Below are 19,377 nucleotides of genomic sequence, written 5' to 3' on the forward strand. Positions count from 1 at the left end.
TTAGCTTAGCTGCAGAGAATTCAAGACAGCAATGGCCGTATCCTTCCCTGAGGATAGTATTCCAAAACAACTTTCATTCACACAGGAAGGTAGAAAGTAAGAGGTCTTGTGTACACAGACAAGTACTAGAGAAGCCAGGAAACAGAAACATGCATGCTTGTCTCTTCAAACTAAGGAGATGTTTGCCTGTTTTCCTCCCAGAATGCTGGGAAAGGATGAAGTTTACAACCTGGTGATTTTTTTGCTATCTGTAAGAGCAAAAGCTTCACCTGAATCCCCTAGAGTACTGTTTGTTTATCCCAGACTTTTCCTCCATAAATCTTTGAGTGTTGCTTCTTAGTCCATAAAGACCCATCTTTATGAGAGATATTACTTATATTTACAACAGCTAAGTGATTTCTATGTTGTCTTAGGGCCAGGCCAATCCTGACTGCCATAGGCATTATTTTTTACCTCAGTCATTCTCCCTAGACCCTTGTTTTGTCCATTATTTCTAAATCAACAGACTCCATCTCTATGAAAGATGAAAGAACGAGTTTTGATGTAAACACATCTTAAGCTTTGCTGAACATACAGGACCGAGTTAATTGCCATCAGGGAACTTTTTTTCCCCCAAAATTGTTTTGTTTTTCTTTTCCTGATATTTTGAGACAGGGTTTCTCTGTGTAGCCCTGGCTGTCTTAGAACTCACTCTGTAGACCAGGCTGGTCTTGAACTCATGGAGATCTCCTTGCCTCTGCCTCCCGAGTGCTGGGATTAAAGGCATGTACCATCACTGCCTGGCTTGTGCTGTACTAAAATATGGCTAAAATAAACTGTCTGGTGTCAAATTACAGAAGTTTGGCCCAGGATCAGCAAACTAAATCATGTTGAAACTAGTTTCATTCTTACCTCACCAGGATCATTTCCCTGGTATGCTTGCAGGGACCCCCCACACAGTTACAAGAACTAAATTCCTTCTGTAACCAACTACAGATTGAAAATCAGCTGTGCAGACCAATCTCCGCCCCTTTTATCAGAGACTCATAAGTATGGTTCCTGTAGTTTTGTTACTCAAAACTACAGTCTTTCACCTGATTAGTTGTGGTAAGTGCTTTTCATTGAATGACCCAAAGTCTGTCTTCTACAGGAGAGGCCTTGTTAGTCTTGTAAGTTTCAGAAGCATCTTGAGACTTGTGAGTTGTCTACTCCCACAGCCTGGTAAGTTCCATTTAGTGTTCTGAATTTAATGTAGAGAAAATTATTACACAACAAAAGAGCAAATCTGAGATGTGAAGTTTTTTTGTTTTTGATGCTCCAATTTATGGATGTGGGGGTAAAGGTGTGATGTATGGGTCATCTGTGACCATTTTAATACCCTGAGAAAAGATGCTATAAGAACTGTAAAGACCACAGTCCAGAGCTCCTCCAGTCTTCCTATATGAGACACAGTTTCTTTATCATTCATGCTTATCTATCTGCAATTAAAAGCACTCCCATGTCACCAAGACTCTCATTTTCTTAACTTTCTTGAAAAGCAGGGGAAGTCATTTTTGTCTTCCATGTTGAGTCAAGTGATTTTGTTTGTTTGCTTTTGTTTTTGAGCTAGAGTTCTGGGGTGTTAAGAACATGCTGTGTGCCCAGCTCCAAGTTCCTCCATATTGTATAAAACGCTGTTTTTCCCCTAGGTTAAACTTGCGTGTAATGACTCCATTTTACATGCAGTGTTTAGCTCCATTATGTATGCAAAGACAAAGGCAGGTAATCAACTTCACCACTCTTATACCATAGATAGGCACAGACTGATAAACCACTTATTTCTAAAAGTGAACAGAGTGATTCCCTATAAAAATTGGGGCCGGGCAGTGGTGGTGCACACTTTTAATCCCAGCATTCAGGAAGCAGAAGCAGGAAGATCTTTGAGTCCAAGGCTGACCTGTTCTACAGAGTGAGTTCAAAACTAGCCAGGACTACCCTGAGAAATTCTGTCTTGAAAAAAAAATCAAAGTTGGGACCATTGAGAAATGGGTGAATTAAAATAATCAAGAAAACCAAGCCTAAGAACTTAATAAACTCACCAGAGGGAGGAAAGGGCACAGAACCCTCACCTGGACCCCATCAAGAGGAGGACGCTTAACACAGATGGTAATTGCCCTTCTGACCCATCACCTGCCATCTCATAAGGAGTATGTAAAGATGTTGACAAGCAGAGAACTCTCAGCTGTCCCAACCGTATTTAAATTACCCCATCTCCCCTGTTCATCCGTCAGGACCTGCTATCCCTTTGTCTACCAGTTCATCTACCTGAACCTAGTCGGGTCTTTTGCCTCTATGACAGCCATCCATGGTCCCATACTTTGACTCAGCAGCTCAACTCCACATTGAGGGCTGCCTGAGCACTGACTCTTTGGCTAAACTCTGCAGAAATGTCTCCCTCAGACCTCTAGCAGGTTAGTCAGTTGACTACACCCTACTTCTCTCCTTTGTATTACTCCCGCAGAGATTCTGCATTTTCATCTATCTTTCATATTTGCTTATAAAGAGGTCTCTTTGGAGCTCATCAAATTCTGCTGTAAACCATTGTAATCATCAGCAAGTTTCTCTCTCCCTACCACCCCCTCCCCCGCTCACGCGTGTTCATTTATATTTCTGACACAGTATGGTCACTACATGGTGAGTGCTTTTCTCTGGGTGTGGTATGATCATTGGTTGCCAGAGGGCATCCTACAGTCATGTCACCAGGCCCGAGTGTCAGCTATGCCAGCATAGCTGACTGAGTTCCTTGGATTGACGGAGGGCTGAGGGCGAGAGAAAGAAAGACAAGGAGTCATCTGGTAAAGAACCAAATGCTGTATTTTCAACCGCATAGCTCCCTTTTATACTCCCCACAAAACAGGAACACAAACAAGAACAGGGATCAAAACAGGAACAAGGAGATACATTCGGCAGCCTACCACCCAAGCTTGGATTTCTCCTTGAGCAGTCTTCTCAGGGAAATGTATAGAGATGGGGGAACGGGCACAATAGCACAAGTGCTACCTGCTACATTCTACTGAAACCAGGAAAGGATGACTAGTAGAGACACTATTTTATTCAAGTCTAGGCTTTGGGAGTTGAAGGACTCTTTCACAGGAGTTACCTAAGACCATTGGAAAACATAGATATTTATATTGAAATTCAGAACAGTAGCAGAAATACAGTTATGAAGTAGCCATGAAAGTAATTTTATGGTTGAGGGTCACCACAACATTAGGATCTGTATTAAAGAGTTGCAGCATTAGGAAGGTTGAGAAACATTAGCCTAGACTGTCCTCCTACCCCAGTCTCTTAAGTGCTGGCATTGCAGAATGTGCCACTATGCCCAGCTCCAGTCAGATTTTATCTCCTAGAGCTGGACATACAGGTGGAGAGGGGAGGAGGGTGCCATTGCCTCGAGGTTGAGCTGGTCTGAGAGTAGGATTTTTGGCAATCTTGTCTTGGAGTACAGCCTAATCTGACTCTCAACACAACACAGCCGGAGGATTTCCCACAGTCCTTGGGCCCAAAATATGTGACGGATCAAAGTTACCTTTCCTGGCCTGGCAATCAGAGACTCCTCTGATACTATAGCTGGCAAGGGTGAGAGATGACCTTTGTCATGGCTGGTGAGTTAAATCACGGGATGACTCTGTCACTGGTGATCTGTCATATCTTTCTTCTTTAACTTATTCCCTGAAGACAAATGGTTGGAAGACTCATCCATGCTGTATATTCTACTGACACAGGATATAGTCTCTGAACATCTCAAAACACTACTGGCAGGTGAGATGCCCAGAGTGAGCAACAAATGGCCTTGCCCACACCTGACAGTCCACAGGTGTCCAACTTATCAGAATACTCTGGTGACCCAGAGTCACGTGGCTCCCTGGAGGGTGGTTTAGTGGATGAGCAAGAGGTGTGGGGTAGAAGACAAGGCTGAGCTGAAGAAGATTTTGTTATGTATCCTAGGTTGGTCTTGAACTCACTATATAGCCAAGGATGAATTTGAACTCCTGATCTTCCTGCCTTCACTTTTCAAATGTTGAGATTACAAGCTTATGCCATCTTGCTTGGTTTTCTGCAGTGCTGGGGATTAAACATTGAGTTTTGTGTGTGCCATGCAAGCACTCTATCAACTGAGCTACTTTTTCAGCTCAAGCCACAGAAGATCCTGCTTTTCGTGACACAGTAAGGGACAGATCCATTTTCTTTGTTGTTACTGCTTTTGAAACAGGGTATCATGTAGCTCAGCTGGGCTTTGAACCTGTGATCCTCCTGCTTCTACCTCCCAAGTGTTAGTACTGCAGGCATGCACCACCATGTCTGGCTTGGGTTGAAGATCTTCAGACCATAGATATGCTGCCAGCACCTCTACCCCCTTGACTTGCTTCCTGCTGTAGATATGGCTGGAGCTACAGGGGAGGCCCGAGAAAGCTGAGAATTCTGGCCTCTAAAGAGACATGATTCAATTTTTCTCTCCAGCTCCTTGGGAGGCTGAGCTGCTGGGAAATTCCCTGGGAGGTTGGTATACACTCTTCCTGCCAACTTTCCTGGAACCTTCCATACAGTTAGCCAGGAGAGGATGCCTGTAGGGCTCTGGAACAGCAAATCCTCTCTTCTCTCACCCACAGAGGAGCAGGAAAGGCTCCTGCCTTCTCCTGGCCAAATGCCTTCAATAACAACAATACCAAGTAGGAGTTGGTTTGCCATTAGTGAATCCTTTGAATGTTCTAGGCAGGCTTTACACATACTATCTCATCTAGCCTTTGAAGAGCTAACAAAACAAAACAATCGCCCTAGGACAATAGTTCTCAACCTATGGATCACGACTCCCACAGGGGTCACATATCAGATATCCTGCATGTCAGTTATTTATATTACAACTCATAATAGCAGCAAAATTACAGTTAGGAAGTAGCAACAAGAACAGTTTTATGGTTGAGGGGGTCATTGTAATGTGAGGAAACTGTATTAAAGGGTTGGCAGCATTAGGAAGGTTGTGAACCACTGGCCTAGAAGGTCACACCAGCCAGGATATGCCGTGGCAGAAATCCCACTCAGGTTAGTTTACCATCTCCCCTACTTCACATTGTCTGTTTCCATGATGTAGAGGGAAAAATCTACAGCACAGTGCACAGGGCACTAAAAGCTCTGGTCCCCACCACCTCTCACTTCCTTCTGATGCTTTAGCCAGTGCATGCGTTTCACACCACCCTCTGCATATGCCATTCCCTCTGCCAGGAAAGTCTTTGGCACCCCCATTCAGTCCTCCCATTCTTCCTGACCAAATTCTATCAGTGGCCCAAGACTCCACTCCCTCTCATGGGCCTACACCTTCAGTTAAGTTCCAGAGCCAGGGTTTGGGTGAAAATTCTCATAGAATTCTCGTGGAAGCCATCACTGCTGCACGACAGGACTGACTCAGCCTTACTTCCTCCAGCCTCATAACTGATTGCCCTGTTCTGCTGAGCATCAGGTAACGGAGTTGCCTGGCATTTAGGAACTGTGATGCTTGTTATCACAGAATTTCCATGGAAACATGTCTGGGATTTATGAAGGTATTTCCAGAAAAGATTAACTGAAAAGTCTCACCCTTAATGTAGGTGGTACCATCCCACAAGCTGAAGTTTTAATTTTTTAAAAAAGATATATTTTATGTGTATGAGTGGTTTGCTTGCATGTATATCTGTTTGTTTATATGTGCATATGCATGTGCATGCATGTGTGTGTGTGTGTCTGTGCAGCTGGTGCCTATGACAGTGTATGGTCCCCTGGGACTGTAACAGATAGTTGTGAGTCATTATATGCATGTTAGGAACCTAACCTAGGTATTTTGCAAGAACAAGTGCTCTGAACTGCTGGTCATCTCTCCAGCTTCCAAACTGAAGTTTTAGAGGATGAAATAAAGCAGTCACATCAACATTGGTACTCCCTGCTTTCTGACTGTGGATCCAATATGACTAGCAGCCTCCTGTTCCTGCTTCCATGGCATCTCTCTCATAGTGACCTGTACCTGCAAACTATGACCTAGAAGAATCCCTTCCCTCCTTAAATGCATCTTGTCAGGTATTTGGTCATATCAATTAGAAAAATAACAGACACAGGAACCATGCTGTGTATTAGAATTATTCTCAGCATGATAATGTGCTGTTCTGGAGGGAATGGCTCTTCCATGCCCTACTCCCACACTTGCCCTTGTTCCAGGGCTGACACCTTTTGAATGAGAGAATGGCCATAGTAGGAGGCCTGGCTCAGGAAGCTTCCTGGAGGTGACCACCATGGGCAAATGTCACTTGTTAGAGGCCTTAATGACCTGGAGGTAGCAAAATGGCACTGAACATATAAAGCCATGCAGGGGAATAATTTCAAAAGACACTTGAGGGGGGTTGGAGAGATACTCAGTGAGTAAGACTCTGTGCTGTGTGAGCATGAGGACCTGAATGTGAATCCCTATCACCCCATATAAAGACCTGGATGTGGCTGTATGTACACCTGTAAACTAAGCTCTGTGGGGCTGGGAACAGGAACAGAGACAGCTACCAGCCTAGCTCCAAATTCAGTGGGAGACCCCATTTCAAGGGAATAAAGCAGACAGTGATAGAACAGGACCCACGATATCCTCTGTGGTCTCTGGTAATCTGCATATACATATGGATGCAACAGGGCAGTGGGGGAGACCAACAGCCACCTGAATCCTCTTGAATAGGGGAAGCTAGAGGACTTACAGAGCAGGGAGCTTCAACTAAAGCTCCATATTTAAGTTCAAAATTTTGCCATGCTGAGGACCAAATCCAGAGCCTTCCATATGCTAGGCAAGTGATCTACCCCTGAGCCACATCTCAATCCTTAATATTCCATCACTGAATAAAGTGGGGGCAATGCTAAGATTGGATACAGCTTGTACTGAGTCACAGACTTGGTAAAAAAAAATGACATCATTGTATAATTTTCTGTCAGATTGGTATTTCATAAATAATTAGAGTTGGCCACATGTGTCTCCTGCTGGATGCTGCTGTGGTGAGCCAAATAATAGCTCCACGGATGCCAAGGTCCTTATCACAGAATGTGTGCAACTGTCACCTTATGTATGATGGGATCTTACCGATGTGACTGAGGATTTTGCAAGGGAGAGGTTACTGTGGATTGTCCAAGGGTAATCATGTAGGTCACTATCAGTGACAAGAGGGTCTGGACAACAGAAGACTTGAAGATGAAAGTGGGAGCTAGGATGGTTTCCCACTCAGTGGACCTGGGCTGTGTTTAGAAGGCAAAAAGGCAAGGAGTAGAGTCTGTCTGCAGCTCCCAGAGAGATGTGGCCATGCGGATGGATATCTTGTTACTAGTTCTTGAAGGATTCATTTTAGACCTCTACAACCATGTGATTACATATTGGTGCTATTTTTTTAAAAATTCAATGTGTTTAAATTCAATGCTTTACATATGTGTATATTTGTGTATCACATACATGCCTAGTATCCAGAGGCTAGGAGAGGACATCAGGTTTCCTGAAGTTACAGACTGCTGTGAGCATGCTCAGAACCATGTAGGTTCTGAGAATTGAACCCAGGTCCTCTGGAAGAACAGCCAGTGTTCTTAAGCACGGAGTTATCTCTCTATTCCTCACTGGTGCTGTTTTAAAACACTGTCCGTGAGATTGCAGAGATGGTTCTATGTGTTCTTTCAGAGGACCACAGGTCAGTTCTCAGAATCCACATGGTGTCTCACAACCATCCATAGGCACATGTGTGGTACATATACATACATGCAGGCAAAATATCCATACATATAGAATAAAATAAAATTAGTAATTCAAAACAAATTTTTTTTAAAGACACATCATGGTGAGCTGCTCTAGCAGCAATCAGGAATAAACACGAGTCTGTCCAGCAATTTGAGGCTCATGGTAACACGCTTTACTAAAAGAGGTCAAGAATTATTATTCTGCTAGGCCTGTGGTTCTCACCCTTCCTGATTCTGCGACTCTTTAATACAGTTTCTCATGTTGTGGTGACCCCCCCGCCATAAAATTATTTAGTTTGCTACTTCATAACTGTAATTTTGCTACTGTTATGAACTGTAACATGTTTTCAGATGGTCTTAGGCAACCCCTGAAGGGGTCATTCCATCCCCTGAAGGGTTGCAACCCACAGGTTGAGAAGCACCACGCTAAGCAGTGATGGCAAAGCTGGCTTCTCAGGGTGCACCTGCAGATCTCCATCTCCACTCTCGTGCTGTAACTCTGTGCTTGACTCTAATTCTGAGTAGAGAGGGTGGAGTAGAAGGAAAGCGGAAATGCAAAAGGCTTACAAGACTATAAACCCCAGCTGCACAGTCTGTATGGACACCAGACAATGGCCTTAAGCACCCATTCCTCAAGGTTTCCTGAGGCCAAGATCCAAGGTAGTCCTAACCAGGGGTTCAAAGGCTCAGGCTCGTTGTGGGTCTGGGGTATCACACTCAGGTTGCCAGGCTTGGAAACGAGTGCTTTCCTTCATCCACAGAGCCTGGTGGCTGCCTCCAAAGTTTTCTCGGATCAAAAATGAGGAAGCTGCTGAGAACAAAAGGTTCCCAGTTCTGAGTAGAGGCGTGTGTGTGTGTGTGTGTGTGTGTGTGTGTGTGTGTGTGTGTGTGTAGGGGGAGTGGCGTGGCTGCAGGCAGTGGCTGTTGTTTGTGTTGGCAATGGCCTATGTCTTAAATTAAATCTACGTCAGACCCAAATGTGTTTTTGCCGTGGTGTCTGTGTCCTTGTAATATATTTTCACACTTTGCTGCTGTGACTAAATCAGCAACAGAAGATGGAACTCAAGTGTGTCTCAGTTATTCCAGAATGTTTGTCAATGGCAGGTTCCCTGAACAAGGAAAGGTGAAAACATTTCTCAAGTGTTGGGTGGCCTTGTAACTAAAGGTTCTCAAAGGCACGGTAGCAAAAGGGTGTGAAGACTGATTAGAGGTCAGACAAGGGTGAGCTGATGGAAAGAGCTGAGTAAAGGCATTCTCAGGAATTGAAAGGGATACCCACGCATTCAGCCCAGCCACTTTCCTTGGAGAGGAGAAATCAATCAGAACGGGAGCAAGCAGGCAGCCATTTTGTTACTTACATTCAAATCCTATTAAAGGTTAAGGGAGAGTCACTGTCACCTTCAGAGGAGACCACACTCCTTCCTGGACAGTCAGTGGGAGGAAGGTAGTAAACTGAGGGACAATTTCCTTGACACAGCTGCATAGGACAAGAGGCTCAGGAGCAGTGAGGAGGGAGGGCTTCCTGGAGGAAGGGGAGGTTGGTCGGAAGAACTGATATTGCTCACACTCAGCTCTCTTGAAAGTTCAGGATTAAAATTCAGGCAGAGGAAAGGGCAAGTAGTTCTGAGGCCATTTAAACATGGGAGAGAAAAAGGTAGCCAGGAGAGAGAGAAGAGTGGGGAACTGTGAGCAATGGTAGTCCCAGTGAGCTTTAATTGCCAACTTGACACAGTTTCTCTAGAAGGGAGTCTCAGTTGAGGGATTGCCCAGAGTGGACTGGCCTGTGGGCTTGTTGTGTGGGATTGTCTTTTGTTAACTGTTACAGGAGGTAGGTTAAAGCCTGTAACAGCCACTGTGAATGGCACCATTCCCTGGGCAGGTGGTGTTGGGTTTCAGACCCAGGACATGGGGCTAAGGTGCATATTTAACATACCAAGGCAGAGTACACAGTAAGTTTCTGGCTTCCAGGTTCTCCCAGCATCCCTTAGTCCCTACCTGTTACAGGACATGGCTGGCATACCCCACCCTTTGCTCTGAAGTTTGCAGCCCAGGGGCTGGGCTTCCCCTCCCCCAAGGAGCTCTTTCCTATATAATCCAGACATGTTGGTCTCTTTTCTCTCTCCCTCTCTTTTTCTCTCTTCTTGTGTGTGCATGCTCTTCCTCTCTTTCCCCTCCCCTCTGTCTCTCCCCCTATGGCAACTTCCCTGACCTCATTTCTTGGGACCAGTGAACCCATTTGACAGCTGCCCCCCAACAAACCTGTCTTTATATACTTTAATTTGGCTTGAATTGGCTCATGTTGTTGTCGAAGAATAACTTGTCAGCTGGTCCTGAACTATGTAAGAAAGTTAGCTAAGCATAAACTTGTGAACCAGCAAGAAGCATTCCTTCATGGTTTCTGCTTCAAGTTCACAGCCTAACTTCCTCCCAGGATGAACTGTGAGCCCCTGGAAATGTAAGCTGAAATAAACCCTTTCCTCTCCTAAGGTGTTTTTTCTCATCATGTTATCACAGCAACAGTGAGCAAACAAATGAGAACAATGGTCAGTGACCAGATGGACAGGAAGAAGAACACAAAACCAGACAGGAGAACAATGCCCCCCTTTAAAAAAAAACAATGGACCCTGCAAACAATGGGCTCCAGAGGGGAGAACACAGGCCTCAGAACCATCCAGCTGGGGAAGCAGCTCTTCTGTGATCCTTTGGACTTTGTGACAAAAGCAGGCTAAGAACATCTGCCAAGCCCAGTGACAAGGTCCCTGCTGTCTGGCTGTGCTGAGAGGCGTTGCCCAGAAAACAGAATGCAATGTTGGATTCTCAAATGGCATAGTTCACAGTCGGGCATGGAGGCTCACAATGGTAATCCCAGCACGTAGGAACTGATTCAGGAGGTTTGCTTTAAATTGGGGGTTAGTTTGATGTACACAGTACGTTTCAGACTAATGTAGGCTACTGAGTAAGATGATGTCTCAGGAAACAAACATTGACAATAAGACACAGGATTTGCTGCTGTGGAATCAGCCACAGTCAGGGTCGGTTGTAGGTATTCTACAGTCAGAAAGTTGTACCTTAATAAATGACAGTAAGACACAGTGAGTAGAGTGCCAGGCTCTGTGCTCATATGCTCATTATTGCTTATTAATGGTAAGAATCTTGAACCTCAGTTTTATGGCCTGCAAAATGGGCATGGTGAGAATATCTGCCTGTATTTAATATGGTGAATATTAAACGAGTAGGTACATTCTCTGTGTTTAGACCAGTGCCTAACACATAGAAACTGCTCAATGTTAGTATAGGTAATTATGATATGTTCAAGTGAATGAACATCATATTGGGACAGGACATAAAAGAAGAGGCTAAGTTGATAGCAGAAAAGCTGCTTTGGAGTCATCTGCTCGTGAGAGCTGTGTGGTGATTGGTTGGAAGGGATGAGGTGGTCATTCCTCAAGCTCTGGGGGCCACTTTACCAAACGATTAAAGTTGAGCAGGGGATTCTAGGAATCTTTAACTTACAACAGTTGACCAGAAGCACGGGATACCTGGACTTGTGAAGTGCAGGAAGTCTTGGGCTGAATGAGTCACTTTTCTCACTCTGACAAATACTGGCCAGAAGCACCTTAAGAGAAGAAAGGTTTGTTTTGGCACATGGTTTCCGGACGACCTGCACTCCACCACGACAGGAGGGGCATGGTGGTGGGAGGCTTCATCCTAGGCTGGGGCTCCTCACATCATGACCACAGACAGAAAGCAGAAAGTGGAACACGCCCCTATTCCCCCCACCAACTGAGTTGCCTGCCCTTAGTGGGTGACTCACTTCTTCCAGTCAGGCCCCACCTTCTGATGGCTCCAAGTGCTCAAAAAACGGTTCCTACAGTAACACGGACCAAGCTGTGAAAGCAGGCTCTAACTCCAGGAATTAAGTGTCAAAACCAGATTACAGGATGCCCAGCTAGTGCTGGGAAATTGGTTGTTGTGGGAAAAGACACACACACACACATACACACACACACACACCAGCTAATAGCTGTGAAGTGACAGAACACACCTTTAAATTAATAGGCAGAAGGTAGTTATGGTGGCTCATACCTACAATCCTAACACTCAGGAGATGTATGAGGATTGCTGCAAGTTCAAGTCCAGTCTGAGCTACACAGTGAGTTCTAGACCTGAGCAATGGATGAGCTCCTGTATCAAAAAACAAAAACAAATGAAAGATTAACTGGCATTGATCATCTTCTGAAAGGTCTGAATTAGAGTTAGTGCTAATTGTATTTAGTCTAACGTCTCTTGTAAAGACTACAAAGGTAGGAGAAGTTATTTGTCTTTACAGCTGCTTCTTCTCTGGTAGTGAAGAGTTAGTGAGCCAGCTCAAGGCTGTTAGTGGGATTGCTTCCGTGCTCTGCAGGGGCAGTAGGCTACCGGAAGTGAGTCAGCCTCTCTAGCGCTCAGATTTCCAAACAGGACTGCAGACATCCCTTCTAGAAGAAACCCATATGAGGCCCCCGTTATTACATCAGGGGAGCTGAAGTCAACAAGTACACTGCTGTCAGCAGACACCCACAGGACATGACAGGGTTTGTTTGGACTATGCCCCTCCCAACAGTTTTGAAGACAGCAGAGTGGAAAGCCCCGCCATCATGACTGGCAGAAAACAACCATCGGAGGACTGGTTTATATAACACAAGCTATGTTTCTATCGTACAAGGAAGGCATTGTGTGGGCAAGAACCCGCTTTGGTTTCGTGGCTTTTGAGCACAGAAATCAGTGGAGTAATGTCTATGACTTCCCCACTTGACGTCAGCCACTCTGTCGCGTCTGTGGCCCTGCAAAGTTGTCTTTCCTCAAGGGCACTGACTATGCATAACGTGTTCACCTTTGTGTGAGGTGGGAAGCCAGGCTCTTCTGTTTCTAGGTAATGAGATTTCCAGTCTGAGCTCACACCCATGACTAGCTCCTGTGCTCCTGTCTTTTTCCACAATGGAGTTTCTTTTTTCTCTCTTTTCTCCCCTCCTTCTTACCTCCTCCTCCTCCTCCTCCTCTTCTCTCCTCCTCCTCTTCTCTCCTCCTTCTCTTCTCTCCTCTTCCTCCTCCTCCTCTTCCTCCTCCTCCTCCTCTTCCTCCTCCTCCTCCTCCTCCTCCCACCACACCTCGCCCCAAGACAACTCAGATCTGGAGAGATGATGTGGCAATCAAGAGTACATACTGCTCTTGTAGAAGACCTGAGTCCAGCCAGTAAGTTCAGTTCTGGGGATCTGGTGCCTCTGGCCTTCATGTGCACTTGACACTCATGCGCACACACCCCTAACCTCCACATACATATACAGTTTTAAAAAGTCTTTAAAAAATATGTTTCAATATAAGCCTGAGGGCAAGAGTTTAGAAATAACAAAAGTGTGGATATGGGCTTTTCAAGGAAGCTCTACAGAGCGTCAGACAGACTCAGAGTGGGTCTGGGCTCTCAAGAGAGAGTCACCTTCCCTTTCCCCTTCCCTTTCCTTTCCCTCTCCTCCCTCCTCGCCCCTCCCCTCCCCTCCTCTTCCTCCCTTTGTTTCTAGTTTTCATTTGTATGTGTGCACCTGTGTATACATATGTGTTGAGGCCAGAGATCAATGTTGAGTGTCATTGCTGACTTAGACCAGCAAGTCCCAGGTATCCACCTAGCTCTGCCTTCTCAGTGCTATGCTTTAAAAAACATTGTCAACCTGGCATTTTTTTTTTTTTTTGAAAGACAGTGTGAACTTGCTTTGTAGACCAGAGATCTGTTTGCCTTTGTCTCCCAACTGCTAGGATTAAAGGTATATGCCATCACTGCCTGGCAATGCCTGGCTTTTTTTTTTAATGTGGGTTCTGGGGATCAAATTGATCCCCATGCCTTCCTACATAGTAGACACTTTTCTAAGTTATCTCCCCAGCCTCACACCCTGCTTCTCCTGCTCCCCCTGCCTTGCTTACCAGGCCAGTCCATATCTCTACTGTGCTAACTTCCTGAGCTGATGACTCTCCTTTGCACGCATGTTTGCCAGACAATTGAGTCTCTTATGGGGATCTCTTTGCTACCTAAATGCAAAATAGTCAGGGCATGGGCTATATTCTAGATCTCTCTGAGCTCTAGATCATAATTTTCAAGTTCTCTTCAGATTTATTATGCAGGCCCATCCCCTTTCCTTTTATATATGTCCTGTTCCATCTGGAAGTCAAAGTTCTTGCCACCTAAGTAAGTTCCTGTGGTAAGCAATTTGAGGATATCTGTGGGGCCGTGAAAGGATAGCTTGGCCAGAGATGGCCACAGACCCAACAGCTATCCCTGCAAGGGATGGCATGCATTTTGCTACGCTCCCAGACTCCAGGCTCCTGACACATGGCCGAAGACCTCCATTGATCTGCACCTTTCAGTCATGTAGGGCAACACCCCTACCAGCACCTCCACAGGTAGAGGGAATGACTACAGGCAGCAGAGCCTCAAGAGATCTCCATATTAATGAGATACCTAAAGACCAGAGGGCACAGCCAATTAAGCATTCCTTCCCAGACCATCCTCCTTACAAATGGTATTTAGCCTCAGGCCCACCCTGAGGACACAGGGTACAGCTACATCCACTTTCCGTCATGACAATAAATCTTTTAAAACCATGGACTTCTTATCTTTGGGGCCCATTGTGGAGAACCGTAGAGGGGTCCTTTGACTACAGAGCCACTGCTGTCTAATCTCCCGTGGAGGACCTTTCTATGTTCCGGCCACAGATCCCTGCCAACTCAAGCAAGCTGGCTGAGCCAGTCTTGACCCAGCCAAGCAAATCGCAGTGACCAAGAGTACTACTACCCCTCGGGGTGCTGCCGGAGCTTCTCCCTCTCGCCCCTCTTGGCTGTGGGTGGTCCAGCCAGAATGGCCCCACGTCTCAGTTCTTCTGTGGCTCCCAGTGGTGTCCCAAGGACAGAGACCAGCCGGTCCCCATCTAGCTGCTTCGGCCTGGAAACCCCTAACCCAGGAGCTCTGCACTGAGGGTCTTCAGGCTGAGACCTCTCCACGCCTGGGCGGAGCTTGGTGGCTTCTCATAGCCCAGTGTCCGCCTGGCACCCTGTGGAGTGAACTCAGTCAAATTTCTGCGCTTCTGCTCCTCCAGCCGTGGTTCCAGCTGCCTGGGGCGGCAGACACGTGGGATCCACAAGGCAGCCCAACAGGACCCACGCCCATGCACGGGTACCACAGACCCACAGATAATCCTCCTCTTTCATCTGCAGGACACCAAGGGCTCCAGACATTGTGAGAGTTTCCTTTTATGTTATGATGGGAATCAAGAACAACACTGCCTCGAGGAACCCATTCCTGGACAACTGTCAGGAGTCATCTAAGAAAGACTAAAGGAATGCAAGTATGCTCTGGAGATGGCCCACCATTTTTGCATGCCCTGCAATGAGTGAGCTCTGAGAAGCAAGGCCCAAGAGACTTCATCTCAGGATTGCTTCTTACTGTTCATATGCTTTTCCTGTCACCATTATGTAGTTTAATGATTATTGGGCAAAAGATGAACTTTCATGAATTAATGCTGTTTAGATGAATTAATGGTTTTATAGAATTCCTGGTTTGATTCAAATAATCTTAGAAAGAATGTTTTTGGGAGATAGTTTTAGCTGTTTTGCCAGAAAGATTTAATAAAAGCAGAATCAAGAGTAAAGGTGCCCACTCCACATAGAATAGTAAGTAAAGGCTGCATAATAAGAACAGTGAACTTTCACAATTACACTAAGAAGAGGAATAGGCTTAAGACAAATTTGTGATCAAGGAAAAACAGTTGTTGTAGGTCAGATCCAAGGATGAAGCCACAGGTGTGCACTATCATTAACCGAGGCCAAACTGTAGATTTGATCTCATGATGAGCCTATAGAATGCAACACTGCTTTGACATCCTTCTATAACTCCTCTTTTGTATACTATTTTATCTATGGGGTAATTTTCTAAAGAACTTTTGTCTAAGAAGGTATAAGAAGGCCAGATAAAAGGAATGAAGTGGCTGGCTTGGGGGCTCTGCTCCACCCATCCATCCTAATATGTGTGTGTGTGTGTGTGTGTGTGTGTGTGTGTGTGTGTGTGTTTGGCTACACATACATGTGTAGGTATATGTGTATGTATGTAAGTATGCATGAACACTTGTGGAGTTGATAAGACAGATGGCCGAGCTCCAACAGAGTGTGTGTCTGTGCATATTGCCTCTGTAAAGGATTTTGTCTTCCATCCTATTCTCTCTGATTCACAAAGAGTTAGTGAGTTCCGAACCTCTCACTTTGCCAGTGAGAAGTCCTTGGAAGAAAGAAACCAGCACTTACTAAAGCACAAACAATAAGAGAGTCAGAGTTACAGAGTAAGAAACCAGCTCTTATTAAAGCACAAAATAGTAAAACATTTACAGAGTAAGGAACCAGCAGTTATTAAGGCACAAATAGTAAGAGAGTTAGAATTATGGAGTAAGAAACCAGTGCTTATTAAAGCACAAACAGTAAGAAATCAACACTTACTAAAGCACAAATAAAATCAGATTATAAGCCAGGGATCATCAGTCTCTAGACTTCATCCTATACTATGTCCTGCCCAGTACCATTCCCCAAAAGTCTGGGGAAGGCCACTGGCAGACAAACAAAAAGACATTCATGTTCTTAAGTGATGGAAGTCTTTTGTAGGACTAAGGGTTGAATCTGGGGCCTCACACATATATACAATTACTGTCTGTGCTGTCTTCTCAACCGTCATCTTTTACCTTTGAAGTTTCACCAAGATCCCCAGTTTGCCATTGAACTTCACTCTGTGGTCCAGGCTGTCCTTGAACTTGTTACTCTCCTGCCGTAGCATTCTGAATAACAAAAAACATTCCACCATTGACTGAGACATACCTTAGTGAAGTGTTTTTGTTTTATTTTATTTTCTCTGTACAATGCTTAAATCCAGGACTTCTATCAAGTACTCTATCACTGAGCCACAGACTAGCGCTTTAAAAAAACTTACATAATATATGTTCTCTTTTATATATGGAGGTAAAAATTTTATTTCAAAGAAATAGAGTATAGGGGCTGGCGAGATGATTCAGTGGGTAAAGGTGTTTGCCGTGCAAGCCTTGGTATCCTGGGTTCAGTCCCTGGAATCCACATTGAGGTAGAAGGAGCAAACTGACTACACAAAGTTGTTCACTGTCTCTACACATATTCCATGGCATGTTTCATACATAGTCAGTCTCTCTCTCTCTCTCTCTCTCTCTCTCTCTCTCTCTCCTCTCTCTCTCTCTCTCTCTCTCTCTCTCTCTCTCTCTCTCTCTCTCTCATACACACATGTGCACAGACACACATACAATAAGATATAACTTAAAATGCAGAATGGAATAGTAATCAGAGTCTGGGAAGGGTGTGTGGGAGTGGAGAATTGAGAGGATATGTAATGGGTACTGGCATGTAGTTAGATCCAAGAAACGACTTCCAGTGTTCTATAGTTCAGTGACATAATGATGAGTGATAACTGACTTACTGTTTGAAATATATAATAGAGAGGACTGTGAATGTATTTAACACAAAGGAGTTCTGTATGTCTGATGTGTAATGATCAGGTCAGGGTACCTGAAAAATCTGTCACCGCAGATGAGAGCCACCCCACCGTGTGTGTGTGTGTGTGTGTGTGTGTGTGTGTGTGTGTGTTCTTCTGTGTGTACATATGTGCAGCAGCCAAAGGTCAATGTCATGTGTTTTTTTCTTGGTCCCTCTCAGCTTATTCTCCTCTCCTCTCCTCTCCTCTTCTTTCTTCTCTTCCTTCCTTCCTCCCTCCCTCCCTCCCTCCCTCCCTCCCTCCTTCCCTCCCTTCTTTCCTTCATTCCTTTCTTTTGTTGGAGAGGTCTTTCATTAAACCTGGTGCTCACTCATTCATCTAGACTAGCTGGACAGACAGCCCAAGGATCTGGGTCTACCTCTCCAGAACTAGGATTATAGGCACCCGCTGCTATGCCTGGCTTTTAAGTGGGTGCTGGGGATCAAACTGCGGACCTCCAGCAAGCATTTTGATAACTAAGCTATCTCTCTAGTGTCTCCCCCCCTTACTCCTCCCCACTGTGGCTCAAACTGGCACAGAACTGGCAGGTAACACAATCTGACCTCAAACTTACAAACCTGCCTCAGCCCTGTGAGGGACAGTGTTATGTCATGTGCTACCACATCTGACTTAAAGCTTAACACTGGAATGAAAATAAATATGAGGAAGTTATAAAGCCATTGTGGTAGATTCCATGCATGCTGCCTTGTACATGTGTACCATGGCTGTATTTTAACTAAAATAAAAGTATAAACCCAAAAAAGAACTAGGATATAACTCAGTTACAGAATATTTGCTTAGCATGTGCAAGGCCTTGGGTTGGACCCCAGCACGATGTGCCGGGTAAGGTGGCACATTTTTATAACCATGGGCTATGAGACTCTTTCTCAGAACAAAAAAGATTTTTAAAAAGGAAAAAATAGTGTCTTAAAATCTTAACACGAGTCTCTTTGAATGGATTCACGCTGGAGCCACATTGGCCCAAGCATTGCTGCAAGTCCACTTAGAACATTCTGGAGTGTGCTGGGGAAGTTCAGCTGCCTAAGGTTTTCCTTTTCAATATTTTTAGGCAGATTTATTATATGGGAAAAATCAGATGAACTATCTCTAAAGGAAATAAGCTGGAAGGTAGGAGGGGAGCTAGGGAGGGTTAGTATCTCAGTGGTTCCCTAGAATCTAAGAGGCCATGGCTTCTTCAGCACCATAAACCATCAAACAAGTTGTCTTAGACTTTCCTTTACCTCTGTGCAGGCCTGGGAGCAGAGTCTTGAAGACACACTAAGAATATGCCTCTAATAACTTGTTCTCTACATTCGAATTGAAAAGTGAGCATGCTGTGCAGATAGACCCTGCTTTGGGAACTGGGGGCTGACTGTATTAGAGCGACAGATGTTTGATAGATAAGGAGTGACCGTGTGCTTCGTTTTTGGTTAGAGGATGATGGAAAGGACGCAACAGTGTAGGACTGCCGAGAGGGCCAAGGGCTTCTTGGGTGCTGAAAACATGGTGAATGACTCATGTCTGTATCTGTCATTTCACCCCAAAGGCTCACAAACCAGACTGAAGTGTGTTCTTGCTGCTACTCAAAATTGCGGGAACTGCCACAATAACAGTAAGTTGCTTTGGGATGACCAAGGCCACCCAGAGGGGATGGTAGCATTCTTTATTACAAATACAGAAGCGGAAGAATTCCTTATCTGAGAAGACCAGTTAATGTTACCATACTCAGCCACGGAGGCAGTTTCCTGCACAAATTATGCAGTAAGCCTGGATCCCATCCTCAGTTCCTCCTTAGGTCTATGTGGCCTGCCTCCAAAGTTCTTGGCTTATTGGCTTTCTTAGTTACTTTCTGTTTTATGACAAAACACTGTGGCCAAAGCAACTTATAGAAGAAAGCATTTAAGCTATATGACTTTAATGTCAGCACTTTGGAGCCAGAGGCACGGGGATCTCTGTGAGTTCAAGGCCAGCTTGTACTATGGAGCAAGTTCTAGGATAGCCAGAGCTACACAGAGGAATCTTGTCTTGAAAAATCAAGATGAAGGAGAAGGAGAAAGGAAAGGGGAAGGGGAAGGGGA

At 45.0% G+C, this 19,377-nt stretch overlaps 1 long non-coding RNA gene across 1 annotated transcript in view; it reads left to right on the top strand.

Annotated features, from left to right (window-relative positions):
- Positions 1-1,129: 1,129 nt before the first annotated feature.
- The window catches only part of LOC114629412, a 43,149-nt gene continuing 24,901 nt past the window's right edge, over positions 1,130-19,377 (top strand). Inside the window, exons 1-3 of the long non-coding RNA XR_003712665.1 lie at positions 1,130-1,200; positions 14,977-15,107; positions 18,846-18,911. This is a non-coding gene — a long non-coding RNA (uncharacterized LOC114629412). The remainder of the gene's footprint in view (positions 1,201-14,976; positions 15,108-18,845; positions 18,912-19,377) is intronic.

The sequence above is a fragment of the Grammomys surdaster genome, unplaced genomic scaffold (genome assembly GCF_004785775.1).
Source record: "Grammomys surdaster isolate TR1022 unplaced genomic scaffold, NIH_TR_1.0 310, whole genome shotgun sequence".
Taxonomy (NCBI): domain Eukaryota; kingdom Metazoa; phylum Chordata; class Mammalia; order Rodentia; family Muridae; genus Grammomys; species Grammomys surdaster.